Genomic DNA, 15718 nt, shown 5'->3' on the forward strand with positions numbered 1-15718 from the left:
AAGTACACGCATATACCTTTAACAGTGTTTGGAGCGATTTCTGGGTGTCTCTGGTTGCTGCTGGCATCCTCTGCATTTGTTTACTTGGTGTAGCTTCCTGCTGTGCAGCTTCCTATGTAGCATCTACACTAGTTCCCTCTCACTCAGCCGCAACCTCCTCTCTCACTCCATTACATTCCCCCTTCTTATCTCACTAGCTAAACTATCCCGCCCACTACTCGTCCCTCCCCCCCGTCTCCCTATCTTAGCTATCCCGTCCATTAATAGTCCCCCCCACCCTGCCCCGTCTCCCTAGCTAAACTATTTTGCCCACTACTAGCAAAAAGGAAGAGGGAAGGAGCTGTTCCCAGACACAGGAAGGCTTGGTAAGTATTGATGGGACGTTCCATTTCAGAAGCGGTGAAACAGATCAGAAAGTGTCCTTGGGACAATACAGGGATATCGGTAGTTATAGATTTTTTTAATTGAAGTAAATTACAAGTTAGGCGGGGGAAGGAGGGGGGTTAGTGTAGGGGTTAATTCTTATCTTATCCTGGACAACCCCTTTAAACAGTGGACCACATTTTACCCCTTGTGAAAACGAAAAATTTGTGGCTAAATTGAAGTTTTATTGGGAAAGAAAGCATTTATTCATGTCCCAATGTTAATAAAATCTGTATAACAGCTGGGGTTTAAATACAAATAACACTCTTTGAAAAGTTCCTTGATGGATGTAGTTTCCAAAATGGGGCCATGTTTGGGGGTTTCCATTGTACTAATACCTTAGGGGTAATCAATTTTTATTGAATTTTTACAATAAATAAAACAAAACATAACAATAGAAGGCAAAATGCCATCCCTAGAAGAACTATACTGCAGGATCAGGAATATGCACTCTCTGAAATACTTAACCGCTGTCCTTAATAATGAGGAGGAGCAGTTTCACATCATTTGGAATCTGTGGGACGCTTTCTGGGCAACTCAGACTATTTGAATCAATGGTCTATTGAACTCTCCCAATCTTTCCTTACAGGTGTTCTCACTCTGTCTCCTTTCTTGTCCTGTCTTTGTCTACTGGTGTCCCCCTTGTCTTTCTGATTGTGCAATGTGTTTTTGTTTGTTTTGATGAACTGTGTTGATTTCATTATCACATTTGCACTGTACCCCTGGTGGTGTGCTCTCTTTTTTTTGTTTGTTTTCTTTTTTTAAAAAAAATGATGCTGGTTATCAAACCTGTTGTACCTTTTATTGTTAAAAAAAATGCCCACACAAAAGCTGCTAAAGCCCCGACAGGGTTGTCACAAAACCAATCAGCCAGGGAGCCCCCCAGACTGTACCAAACAGGAAATAAAAAGGAAAGAGTGAAGACAGTAAAGTCAAGAAGACCCGGGGGAAAACCAGGAGGGGAGGAAACAACACCATGAACATGGGGAAAACACAGGACTGGGGAAGACAAGGCACAAGAGATGCAACAAGAAACAAAGAACAGGCTGCAGGAAAGGGGGAGAGGGCAGAGCCCCAGAGCACCAGGGCAGGGTGATCCGAGGTTCGGAAGTTCACACAAAAAGTGAGGAGAACTCCGATGAATCCTGAAACACAACCCATGGCCGCCAGAGGGCAACAAACTTGGACGGATCGGGAGAGTCTTCCATGACCAGGCCCTCCATCCTCCTGATAAGGAGGAACTCCTAGAGCCACTCCATCAGGGAAGGAGTCGTAGAGCTACACCAGTGTTGTACTAATACTTTAGGACCTCTGCAAATGGTACATGGCACCTGAAAACTATTCCAGAAGAATCTCTTCAAAAGCTCAGTGGTACTCCTTCCCTTCACTATGTTGTTTTCAATAATTTGAGGGGGTGCCACTGTAAAAATGGTGTGATTTATGGGAAGGAGGGGGGGTTCTAATGTTAGACTTGTAAGCATTCTAGCATCCAAAATAAAATCATGGGTGATTAACAGACAATCTCAGCACAAAACATATGATAGACAATATGTATTACCTAATTTGGGTGGTATGACCATTTGACTAAAAAGAAGAACGTTTCACATTTTGAAAATTGTTATCTTTTCAAAATTTCCTAAACAAAATTCTCTACTGACATGAAGTGCAATGTACAAAATAAAAAGGAGAGACACCGAGCACCGATATGGTGTAGTATTCAACAATAGTGATGTGAAGTAAGATGAGTTAACAATTGGCCTCTTACCTCCAGGTGTTGTGATAAGTCACAACACCATATAGACATCTAGTTAACTGAACAGTGGCGGCAGCAGCTTTTCCCCTTACGCTAACCGAGGTTGCGCAAACATCAAACAACAAGAATCCCTCAGGGTTCTGGACCAATCGGGTGATGAGGAGTGAGTTGGAGCACGCACAAACCAAACAGGTTGCAAAAGATCTTCAATAACTTTATTTAGCACAACGCGTTTCGGGCAGAGGCCCTTTCTCAAGTGCAATTACAACTGGCTCGAAGTCTATCTGAAGTATGATCGATATGTTGCTGAACCTCAGCAACATATCGATCATACTTCAGATAGGACTCCAATATGCCTTCTAAGAAACAAGACAAAGAAATAAATAGATAAATGACAAGTTATACTAGTCTGAGGCCCTTCCTCCCCCAAAAATTATATCAGTGTCATCAGCTTCACCTGCTCTCTAGCATAATGCCTGCAGATTACACAGCATTTTCATGGTGCTAGGTTTCCTCTCACAGGAGTTTTCCTGGACTAAGATATTGGTAATCTATCTTGACTTCAATTTATATAACACTAGCCTTTGCCTGCGACTTTGTCTGCATTTTGTTGACGTCAGTGATCCACCTATATTCAGCAAATTGCTGCCGTTGATGATGTGGCTGCTCCGGCATTTTGGCAGTTCTCAAGCTGTCCTGCTGCTGAACTTGTTCCTCATGTCGTGCCAGTTATTGTTCCGGCATCTCCGCAACTTGCTGGGACGCCATATAATGAGCATGTTGTTGACGTGGATGATCCGTCTGCTCCAGCATTTCAGCAGCTCTCAAGCTGGCCTGCTGCTGAACTTGTTTTTTGTGCTGTGCCATGATTGTTCCGGCATCTCAGCAGCTCGCTGGGATGCCACATGAGCGTGTTGTTGGCGTCCATGGCAATTCGGCAGCTCTCAAGCTGACCTGCCACTGAACTTGTTCTTCACACAGTGCCTGTAATTGTTCTGGCATCTCAGCAGCTCACTGGGACACCATATAATGATTGTGTTGTTGGCGTTGATAATCCACCTGAACTCCACTTTAGGAGAAATCTGTTGACTTCTGGCTACCTTCATAGTTCTCGTTATTTTAGAATTTTGTGACAAATTAGATTTTCTTTTTCCCAGCATGTTTAACCCCTTAACGCTCTGGTCAGTAATAGTACGTCCTGGCAAGTAGCACGTTCGCGTACTATTACTGACCAGTAATGGCGCCGGCACAGAAGCTGTACCTGCGCCATTACACCCGGCACTCGGCTGCATTACACAGCCGAGGGCCAGGACGAGCTGCCCATGTGAACTGCCGGTCGGAGCTCCGCTCCGATCGGCGGTATTAACCCTTCCGATGCCGCAGACACATGTCCACGACATCGAGAGCGTGTTCTGTCACATCACCCCCCCTGGGCACCCCCCGCAGCGAGATCGGGGGGTGCCCTGATGAATTTTATGTAGCCCGGGGTCTGGTTAGTGACCCCGGGCTGCTAGGACCCCCACTTACCTGGTGATCCTGCCGTGATGCCCGGAAGGGTGTCTCTGCGTCTGCAGAGACACACTTCCTACATAGCCTGCAATACATGTGTATTGCAGGCTATAGTACTGGACCACCAGAGTATTGCTGGTTCAAGTACACTAATAGGACAAATAAAAAATGTGAAAAAAGTGTAAAAAATAAATAAAGTGTGTGAAATAAATAAATTAATTAATAAAGCCCCAAAATTCCCTTTTTCTATAGCAAATGAATTATTTAAAAAAAAAACACCTAAAAAATAATAAAAACAATGCATATTTGGTATCGCCGCGTCTGTAACAACCTGTACCATAAAACTAAAACATTATTTCACCTATATGGTAAATGTCGAGAAAAAAAACGGGGAAAAAACGCCAGAAATAATGATTTTTTGCCATCTCACCTTAAAAAATATGCTATAAAAAGTGATCAAAAAGTCATATGTACACCAAAATAGTACCAATGAAAAGCAAAGGTTGTCTCGCAAAAAATAAGCCCTCAACCAACTCTGTCAATCGAAAAATAAAAATGTTACGCATCTCAGAAGATGGCGATGCAAAAAACATTGATTTATGTCCCCAGATGGGTTTTTGTTCGGCAAAATTACGAACGAATAAAAAAAACTATAAATGAGGTATCGCCGTAACCGTACCGACCCGCAGAATAAAGTTCACATGATACTTATGCTGTACACCATGTGGAAAAATATTTAAAAAGTAAAATGCAATGCCAGAATTGATTGATTTTTTTTTTATCCAGCAAAAAAAGAGTTAATAAAAAATAGCCAATAAGCTATAGGCACCCAAAAATGGTGTCATTACAAAATGCATCATATCCCGGAAAAATAAAAGCACTCATATGGCCACATCAACACAAAAATAAAAAAATATAGCTTGAATAATGTGAAGACAACAAAAAAACTAAATCGCCAAATGCGTCAGGAGGGGAATATATAAGCGGTGCGACCGTATATCAGGGTACAGACCAGTTTTGCAGCTTACAAGAAAAAAAACAATAGAAGAGACTCCCAAAGTGACCCCCCCCCCCCAATCACAGGAGCTACTGGGACATAGTAGGGAATTTGGTGCTCCCAATGTCCTCCGCACAGCTTATATATTACCTCTTCACCATCCGCTGTGCATTCACGTCTGGATACTAATACTCACTACACCCCCTGATAAATTCTTTGAGGGGTGCAGTTTCCAAAATGGGGTCACTTTTGGAGGTTTCCGCTATTGTGGTACTTCTAGGGCTCTGTAAATGCAACATGGTATCTAAAAACCATCCTAATGAAATTGCTGCCCGAAATCCCTAAAGGTGCTCTTTGATTTCTGAGGACACGTATTGAGTCACATTGCACAGAAGGGCCACATATAGGATATTTCTACAAACTGCAGAATCAGAGAAATAAATATTATGGTATGTTTTGCTGTTAACCCCTTCATTGTTACGGAAAAATGTGGTTTGAAATGGAAAATGTGCATAAAAAAGTGACTTTTGGAAATTTCACCTTCATTTTGCATTAATTCCTGTGGAACACCTAAAGGGTTAATAAAGTTCCTATATACAATTTTGAATAGTTTGAAGACTACCGTTTCAAAAATGGGGTCATTTATTGGTGTTTTCTATTATATAGGCCCCTCAAAGTCACTTCACAACTAAATAGGTCCCTAGAATACAAAATCTTGAAATTTTCTTGAAATCTGACAATTTGCTACTAAAGTTATAAGCCTTCTAACTTCCTAGAAAAGTAAAAGGACATTGAAGAAACAATGCCAATATAAAGTAGTCATATGGGAAATGTTAATTAGGAAGAATTTTGTGTGATAGGACTGTCTGTGTTTTCACGAGAATAACAGAAACTTTCAAAATTGATAATTTTATGAAATTTGCAGTACATTGTCTTTTTTTAACAAACAAACGCAAAGTATAATGACCAAATTTACCACCAACATAAAGTACAAAGTGTCACGAAAAAACAATCTTGGAATCACCTGGATAGGTAAACGCATTATGAAGCTATCCTCACATAAAGTAAAAGACAATATTTGAAAAACAGGGTCTGAGCCTCAAGGCCCAAAGTACCCTGCGTCCTTAAGGGGTTAAAATTGGCAAACTGCTAATTTGGATCAAAGGTGTTTTCCCATCCAGTGTGTCAGCATACAGCCTGGAGCAGATCAGATAATATGCAAATGCATGTACACAATGGACTCAGGATTAGTTGTGTATTTACACAGAGAGATAACAGACCTGGCTTCATCAGCCTGCTGCCAAGAGCAGTTTAATATAGTAGGAGAACAAAAATTCATAACAGTCATGAAGCCATGTCATTTACCGGGATAAAAAGTAGCCTATGTGTTAATCGAGGTTACAAACTATCTATGTGCCAAATTTCATCCAAATCTGTTCACTCCAGACCGTGGTAATGCTTCAGTTGATCATTTCTTTATTAGTACAGTACAACGTTTCAGGTGAACCCCTTCATCAGGCACATAAGACGCATATGATACAGATATTTGTAAAGCAGTCCCAATAGACAGTTGAAGTCCACACGACTTGCCAAATTGGTCAATTAGTATGTAATTGGGGGGGGGGGGGCACATGGTGGTTCAGTGTTTATCACTGTAGCCTTGCAGCGCTGGAGTCCTGGTGTTCAAATCCCACCAAGGGCAAAAAACCATCTGCAAGGCATTTGTATGTTCTCCCCGTGTTTGTATGGATTTCCATCCCATATTCCAAAAAAAAAAAAAAAAAAAAGACATGCTGATAGGGAAAAAATGTACATTATGAGCTCTATGTAGTGCTCATAATCTATATTAAAAAAAAAATAGCATGTAATTGCTGGGTCAGCAATAGCAGAGAGCATATGAAGAATGGTCCATTCATTCGCTTTTTCCCAGTAAAGCAAGTCAATTAGAATATGCCGCTTGGCAAGCAAGGATGCGCAATGTCATCCCTCTTAGGGAGTCTTCATAGGGAGTGCAGCCACTATATCATTGGATTAACATATTTTTCACTAAGCATATGTCGGAATAGCCTTTAGAAAGGATATTCTAGTTTTACCTTTCTTCTCCTTTTTTTGTAAGGTGTTTTTTCTGCTATGCAAATTCTGTGCTCAGAGCACAGGTGGTGTTACCTCTGTGCTCCGAGCACAGCACTGTCATTGGCAGAATTCCGCTTCCTCCTGCTTTCAGAGACACCCCCTTATTTCAACAAAGAGTCATCTTCTTCAACCTCTTCACTGCATCACCAGCAACACGTATGTTCTGTGAAGATCCCAATCCTGCACAGGCGCAGTACACTCTTGTAATTCTTTGGAGTACTATGCCTGCCCAGGATTTGGATCTCACAAGAATTTTCTGCAAGATCCAAATCCCACACAGGCACAGTACGTTCCTAAAATAGCCTTTTTAAAGGCTTAATGAAAAATGTGTTAATCCAATGATAGACTCCTTTTAATGACCTATCCTTAGGATCAGTGGCAGAACTAATATGGTAGCCAATGCTATGATCCTATGAGGTGTATAAGATTAGGAGGCCTGGCCACCTGTTGTTTTCTTTACTCCAGCAGGTAACAGCCGATATTCACTCCTGCACATGGCCACTTCCATTTCAGCTTCCAGGGGGCGCTCCACATTATGTCCCGATGCTGAACAACGTCTGGATGTTACTGACAATGTACAGTATCTGGACGTATTAGACAGCAACAGGCTCCAAAGTCGGTTGTAGGCAGGAGTGGGGATGGGTAAGTGAATTTTTTATCTTTACTGCTAGAATAATCCAGTAGTCAGTAGTGACCTAATGTCACGCTGTGGGGGCCAGTAAACAGGAGCCTTACTTAATGGTGGCAGAGACAATGATAAATCATCACTGTCTGTGCATAACCTGCCTGTGACCCCAGAGGGAGGAGTAACAGGGACTTTTGTCCATGTTATCCCCTCTCCTATCAACCACAGAACATACTGTACTTTTGGTCTATGATTGTCACATAGACAGATAATGTAATACCCCTCTGAGCCTAATCAGAGGAGTATTCTTCTGTAATACCTCTGAACATAACCATTAAGTTTATTGGCACTGTGCCCAGACATTTACCACCATACAGATAGCAACGCTAAAAGAGTTGTGGCAAAGACTTAAACAATACATATACAAAGTCATCAATAAAGTTTACATTTGACACTGTCCCTGTCCTGTCCATATCAGATCTTTATAGAGTAAAATACGCTGATCGCCTCTCTAGCGATATCTGTTACACGCTAAAATATTAGCAATAACGATTATTACTAGATGAATGTATAAAACATGTGGGTGACAGGTGGGAAAGTTCCATCAGTCAGATAACACATTTTTACCCATTGAATTTCACCATATAAAATCCCAGTTTTGGCAGCTTTCAGATGAGTATAATAGTGGGTGTTTTTTTGTTTGCACCCAGAGTACAAATGAAACACCTTGACTTCCACTGGATCATCAGGCCTAGAAATATGTGTCCATAATATGTGAGCAATAAAGCGGCCATGTTACACCAATCTGTAACCAGCCCTAGTTATTACCTTAGTTATGTATAGAGATTATAATTATTCATTACGCTGGGTTCACACTAGCGTTCGGCAGTCCGTTCTCAGGTTTCTGTCTTCTGCATGCAGAAGACGGAAACCTGTCATGCCGAGTCTGGCCGTGAGCGCCAGTGAGCGTTTTATGCTCTCCGCGGTGAAACCGTTTTTTTTAAACCCGGCACAGAGTACTGTATGTCCGACTCTGTGTCCGTTTAAAAAAAAACTGTTTCGCCGCTGAGAGCATAAAACGCTCACTGGCGCTCACGGACGGACACCTTTCAAACCCATTCAAATGAATGCGTTTGAAAGAGTCCTGCAGGTTTCAGTCTCCTGCTCTGTTTTGTGCAGGAAACAGAAACCTGCAAAACGGACTCCCAGGCGCAGATGTGAACAAGCCCTTAGAGTTACAGTTTTTATAGAGGGATGGAAAATTGCATTTTTATGTAAGCCCCTATTTAATTTGCATGCACTCGGTTGCCGCATTTCTGCGATTTTTGGTGTTTCTTTAACACCTGCAACTATAAATAAATAAATAAATAAATAAATAAAATAGATGTATGTATATATAATGTATGAATTCCTCATATCTTGCAGCTTTTTGGAAAGTACATTTTGTTTCCAGAAAGGATTGCTTGAGCATGCACTTTAGTGGCAAATTTGAATTTTTGTGCAATTTTTGCTTGTAATCTCTGTTTGCTGTAAAGTTGCTTAAAGGTGGCTGTATATAGGAAATATTGTGTTTTATATACAGCATGTTGTGCAATCTCAAAAAAGTTAGATTTTGGTATTATGGTCATATTTTCATATGTGCAGTATAGATTTTTAACACATCAGTGAATGACAGCAAAGTATTACTTGTCTTCTGTATCAGTTTTTTTTTTGATAAGGAAAAATTGTCAAAAGACAGGGTCACCATAAAAATATTGCATTTATTAATAATCAAATATAAAAAAAAACACCAAAATTGTAGTTCATATAAATATCAAAAATAATGGCTAAATACAGCCACACTCAGGTCTTTGGTAGGCATATTCAATATTATTTTTGCAATATATTGTGTTCAAAGTCTTTCATTTGTTAATCTTTGTGCCATGCCTCACTTGTAATGTATTTTCAGCCTCGCACTCACTTCATTATTTAGCTACCATGCTTCCACTTGTGTATATGGCTACATGTGTGTATTCTCTTATGCACCTACAGTACACTGAGTTCTATCTCTATTTAGGGGTATTGCTACTATATATATTTTTTTTGTTTGTTTGTGCATATACTTTTCAGCTAGCTGACATTATAATATTATTACTGTTTTATACACTTTGTCACACTTTTGCATGTTTATATTTTACTGTTCATTGTTGCCTGCCACTCACCGGATGTTGTGGTGTGTTGGTCCTCCTATATTTAACCAGTATTTTTGATATTTATATGAACTACAATTTTGGTTTTTTTTTTTTTATATTTGATTATTAATAAATACAATGTTTTTATGGTGATCCTGTCTTTTGACAATTTTTCCTTATCAGCAATTGGGTTTTCACCTTTATCTAAGCCTTTGTTTGCTTTTGTTGTTGTTCATCAGTTTTTTTGAGCATACCAGCTCTTGTACTTGATGTTTGCAGTGTATAGAAATCGTGTAGACCTTGATCTATTATTTCATATATGTTTTGTGTGTGAATTTTAGCTCATATATTTCTTATGGTGCATTTTTTTCAAAAAATTGTTTGTCACAAAGTTACGTTTCAGATAAGGCTATTGATAACCTATTGAGACACATGTAATCTTCATGTTGTCTACTTTCAAGAAATATATAGGGTTTAGGGGTGCACTTGCTTTTCAATGTGTGTTATCCATACACCCTACATTTTACAGGAAGATACTTTTTTTTTTTTTTTTTTTTTAACATTTCCAGATTCAGGCTGAAGCCCAATGTTGTGGAAATGCGGCTTCTTTGTTGCAGATTTTACTGTGTTTTTTTGAGCCAAAGCCAGGAATAGATTGAGCAGAAGCAGTACTTCCTATATGTTTCTCATTCCTTTAGTAGCCATTCTTGGCTTTGGCTTAAAAAAACAAACAAAAAAAAACACAGGAAAATCTGCAACAAAAAAACCCTGTGTTTGGCTGCCTTCACACTGAGTTTACACTCCGGTCATTCAGACACGTAAACACGTGTCAAAGTGACCGCTGTAAAACAGAATTCCATAGACTTCAATGTGTGCCGGTCTTATGCCCGCTACACATTGAAATCAATGGGTTTAAAAGCCTCCCATTGATTTCAATGTGTAGCGCGCGTAAGACCGGCACACATTGAAGTCTATGGGATTCTGTTTTACAGTGGTCACTTTCTCACATGTTTATGTGTCTGAATGAGCAGAGCGTAAACTCCGTGTGAAGGCAGCCTTTCTGCAATGTGGGGCCTTAGCCTCAAAGTAGATTTTTGTTCCATTCAGCTCTGGTGATTTTATGAAGATATGTGCAAGCAGGTGTAGGCTTTAGCGATATGAATTAACTTTGCACATGTTCTATTTGGTTTCCAATTTTAGTAACCCATGTAAATGTATTTGCATTTTTTTTTTTTTTATAAAACATACACTTTAAATCAAAATTGCATGTAGGTGCCTGTTCGTATACAGTACCAAATGACATTTTGACAATGCTAAAGTTGTCTACTTGTTAGAAATATACAGGTAATGGGTGATTTAGTAATTTTTTAATGTTACAATTTAGGTTTTATTTGTCCATCTCAACACTCAAAAATTGTCCTGGCTACCAGAGGTGCAGAATATCCCAAAACCGCGGGCAGCAAAAGGTTTAAAGCAAACCTCAGGTTATAAACAACTTTTCATACATGAATAGCGCATTTGAACATAAAAAAACTTTATAATATATCTTATTAAGATCTGTTTTCATCTCCGATTAAAGGAGTACTAACCCAGAATCCAAACAAATAAAAAAGAAATATTTCAGAATATGACTCGTCACATTATCTGATTTCTTCCTCTTCTTTTCTTTTGTATTATAATTACACAGCGTGAAGAATAAATAAGAAAAGCTGTGTTTTTGTATCTATGGCAGCGGTCATGTTTTGGCCCCTCCTTCTCCCCTGTAATGCTAGCGCACACAAGTCAGGAAATTTAGGAGAGGGCGGGGTTTAGGCTGCACACTTTTTGTCTATACAGTGAGTATGGCTATTTTGCTGAAGGAAATCCCCCCAAAAACTGTCAGTAAGAAATAGATACAAACAATAGAACTACTAGTACCAGCAGTAATGGTGACAGCAGTAGCGTACAGTTACACCAGCTGGCTGTACCTCACAAACACACAGTCACAACAATACAACCCAGTACAGCTCCACAGAGAAGGTCACCTAACTTTCCCAAACTGCTGAATTCCAAAAAATTGTAGTTATGCTTTGATAATACCCCTCTTTACTATATCCATGCAATATTATGTATATTTATCTTTCAGTAGCTTTAGAAAGCTGAGTAACAACCAATGCATATTCTGAATACCAAGTCGAGTAGCATACCAGGTATTGCTATAATATGGATTCCTAAGCAATAAATAAAGTGTTATAATAAAAAAAAAATCTCCTTGATACAGAGCTTACCAGATTTGCCTTTCAGACACCTGGGAAAGCTAGGTAACATAGCATGTGGAGCTGTAATAAGGAATGTTATATGCTGTCTTCCCTACATACCATCTATGTTCTTGTGTTATAATCGTACCTTAGCTTGTCAGAATAACCCTTTCAGGGTTCTGGGAAAGCTGGGTACCATGCTAAGTAATGTAGTAATATAGACTGCTGAATACTAAATATACCTAAACATCCCCCTGTTTGCTCCCAAATCATGCCAAAGCTTGCTAGATTTGCATTTCAGGGTTCTGGGAAAGCTGTGTATAGCATGTGGAGCTGTGATAGGAAATACTACATTTATCTAAATCATCCTTTCCATATAATTGTACCGTTTTAATATCAGATGTGCTTTTCAAGGCCCTGGGAAAGCTGGGTAGCATACTAAGTGACGCTGTATTAAAGACTGCAGAGTACTAAATATAGCTAAAAAAACCCTCCTCTTTGCTCCATAATTGTTCCTTAACTTGACAGATGTGTCTTTTAGGGTTACAAGAAATCTGGTAACATATCAGTCAGTGCTGTACTACAAACTGCTGCTGAAGAAAAATCTACCTAAGCTATGACACAGCTAGCTATCATTGCCTTTCAGGAATCTGACAAAGCTGGGAACCACACACGTAATCCTCCACTCTACTTGTAATTCATGTCCTGGAGCTGCAGTGTCTCCATTACAATCAAATGTACTCCATTACAACATTAGACTAATGGGTGCTAAGCCATGCCCCCCATCATGATAAGCCCCACACCTCATGAATTTCTTGTGATGTGATGCCAATGCTTGTAGGTGGTAATGGCAGTGCAGAGAGGCAGGAAACACTGCCCGACCAATCTATGTCTGCAAGATTTCTGCTAAACTGTTCAGAACAGATAACTAGAGATAAACTATGTATGCTGCTTTCTGTTTCGTTCTTGTTTTTCTGGGTTTAGTGTCCCTCAATCTCACTGCTAATACAGACCTCTATGGAGAAGGGAGAGGTACAGTAGGAAGCTGCTGCTAGTAGGTTCATTGATTCATTGTCTCATTCTGTGCACTGATAGGCTGTTATCTAGTGTAGCAGTGTCAAAACAGCACAAAGAGGCAGAGCGTAGCAGCAGTAATTATTTGAGCGTCTTTTCCAGCAACCTTAACCTACTCCTCCCCTCTTCCTAGACATGTAGAACATAAAAACTGGAAACGTGGAGAGGAAACATTTTTTTGATAAGATATATTGCAAAGTTTCTTATATTCAACTGAACTATTAATTTATGCAAAATTGTTTAGAATTGGAGGTACGCTTTAATCAAAGCTTTTATGTTAAAGGGGCTCTATCACTAGGAAAAGTCACTTTTAACTAATCACATGCTTGCATAGGCTTTAGAAATGCTACTTCACACCTACCTTTAGTATGTAAATTGCCTCAGTGGTCTCTGAATAAGTCCGTTTTTATTCATATGCTAATGAGCCTCCAGCCAGTTCAGGAAGTTCCCAGCAGCCTCCTCTCTCCTATTATCTCCTATGTGTGTGAGGCAAACAGGAAGCTGAGTCATCATCATCAGCAGCAGCAGTCTCCCATAGAAAACAATAGGGAGAGGTGTGCACGATCTATCGTGCACCAGTCTAATTAGCATATGAATAAAAACGGACTTATTCAGAAACCACTGAGGCAATCTACATACTATAGGTAGGTGTGGAATAGCCTTTCTAAAGGCTATGCAAAGGTGTGATTAGTTAAAAATGACTTTTCCTAGTGATAGAGCCCCTTTAATGAATCCTAAACTTATTTTTAAAGAATTCTTGGTTATTTTATTTTTTTACTTTTCTATGCCCCATGTACAAATAGAATACAAAAATATAATATAAAAATATACCAATAAAACAATAATATAAACAAATCAGAAATCTGTTAGTATTTAGTATCTAGTTTTTAATAAAGAAAGTAAAGTTACATCCTCTTTAAAGAAAATCTGACACCAAGTACAAAATGCTTAGTGCCACATATCTTCTTTAACCCCTTTAACGCCCCGCTAGTGACATTTTCCTTTTTTTGATTTGGGGAAGACTCCCCTTCTTCCAAACCCCATAATTTTTATCTTTTCATTTGCAGAGCCATATGGGGCTTAAAGTTTATGGAAAAAAATTTGTTCATAATTGCACCATTTATTATTCTGTACAATGTACTGGGAAACTGGAAAAAAAATTCTGAATGGGGTGGAATTGGAGAAAAAGTGCATTTGTGCAACTTTCTTACAGGCTTCATTTTCACAGCGTTCACTGTGCAGCCAAAATGAGGTGTTACCTGTTTTCTATGTTTCAGTAAGATTCTGGGGATACGAAATTTATATGGTTTTATTTACTTTGGACCTCTTAACAAAAATCCAAAACTTTGCAAAAAAAAATTTTTCTTAAAGTTGCCATATTAGGACAACTGTGAAATGTCTAATGCATTGATCCCTTTTATTTCAAATTTTTATCAGAGGTGAAACAGCAAAAAAAACTGTGGTTCTGCATTTTTTATTTTTTTCACCGGCTACAGCATTCACCATACAGGAAAAACATTTTTAAGTTTGTAGACCAGGTGTTTTCGGAACAGGGATACCTAATGTGGATGTGTTTCACAGTTTATATTAACTCTTATATGTATTCTAGAGAAAGCGGCAATCATTTGAATTTTTACCTCTTTGTGTTTATTCTGACTTTTTAAAAATATATATATATATATATATATAAAATATACACACACACTGTATATTGCATTTATTAGACCCTTTAGCGGTCTTGATCCCCAGGGGTCCGATCACTAATGCAATGCATTACAATGCTAATGCATTGCAAATATCACCATTTGTATGTCCGTAATCAGTGCAGGCCACTAAGCTCCTGAGAAGCCGCCATATTTAAATAGTTGACATACACCATACTATTATGACGAATGTCGGGAAAGGGTTAAGCATTCTACATTCCCCACCCTCCACACACATTTACTAGTATATTTAGTAATGGATTTTTCTTTACAGTTAATTTGACTTATTTTTTTATAGTGTGAAATATTTAGTTTGGCACAGAATATACATATAATATCTGAAAAATATACTGTATTTGTAAAGTATGCTTGAAAAGCAAAACTTTACCTTATGAGAGAATACATAACAGTGGCATGGACAATATAAATTTTATACTTTGATATACTTAAACATTCATTTGTATTTTATATACAATAATGGAGACCTGTTCGTTATTTCCATTTTCAAATTTTCATAAATGAAGAGATTTTATAACCCTACATGGGATGTTACAAAACCGGAAAGTTCAGGTGTGATTATACTTCTCCACCATGAGTATAACAGAGCTCTGGGATTTTTAGTTAACTGCAGTTCCAATTTTCCATCTTTCAATGGTTTTGAAAGATGTTTTTCTTTAACCTTCTAAAGATAGCTAATTAAGAAACAAAGCTCAATTTATAACAGATTAACCAATACCTCTTACTTACTGAATGTGGAACTAAAAAGGGTGAATTCAAACACAGCAGTTGTTATTTTGCAGATGTTGACGTGACTGTACCATACATTCTAATGGGGCTTACAGAAAACATTCAGATGAATGGAATTGATCAGTTGAACAAAATATTCAACAAATCTGCCACATGTGAATTCACCCAAAAAGTCTCTGTCCAAGGTGCTAAACCAAGTGCATGTATGATGTATTAAATATCTGCCTTTATCATTTCCTGACACTAGATTCCAAGAGATGTGGAGCTGAAAGAACGGCCAAAATTATGCCAAACTGCCAAGGTAAATATACAAACTTAAATGAGTAATAATTCATAGTGTATATGA

At 38.7% G+C, this 15718-nt stretch overlaps 1 protein-coding gene across 1 annotated transcript in view; it reads right to left on the reverse strand.

The window, feature by feature from the left end:
• The window catches only part of NR4A3 (nuclear receptor subfamily 4 group A member 3), an 84280-nt gene that overhangs the window by 65330 nt on the left and 3232 nt on the right, over window positions 1-15718 (reverse strand). The gene's annotated exons all lie outside the window — the stretch shown is intronic.

The sequence above is a fragment of the Leptodactylus fuscus genome, chromosome 4 (assembly GCF_031893055.1).
Source record: "Leptodactylus fuscus isolate aLepFus1 chromosome 4, aLepFus1.hap2, whole genome shotgun sequence".
Taxonomy (NCBI): Eukaryota; Metazoa; Chordata; class Amphibia; order Anura; family Leptodactylidae; genus Leptodactylus; species Leptodactylus fuscus.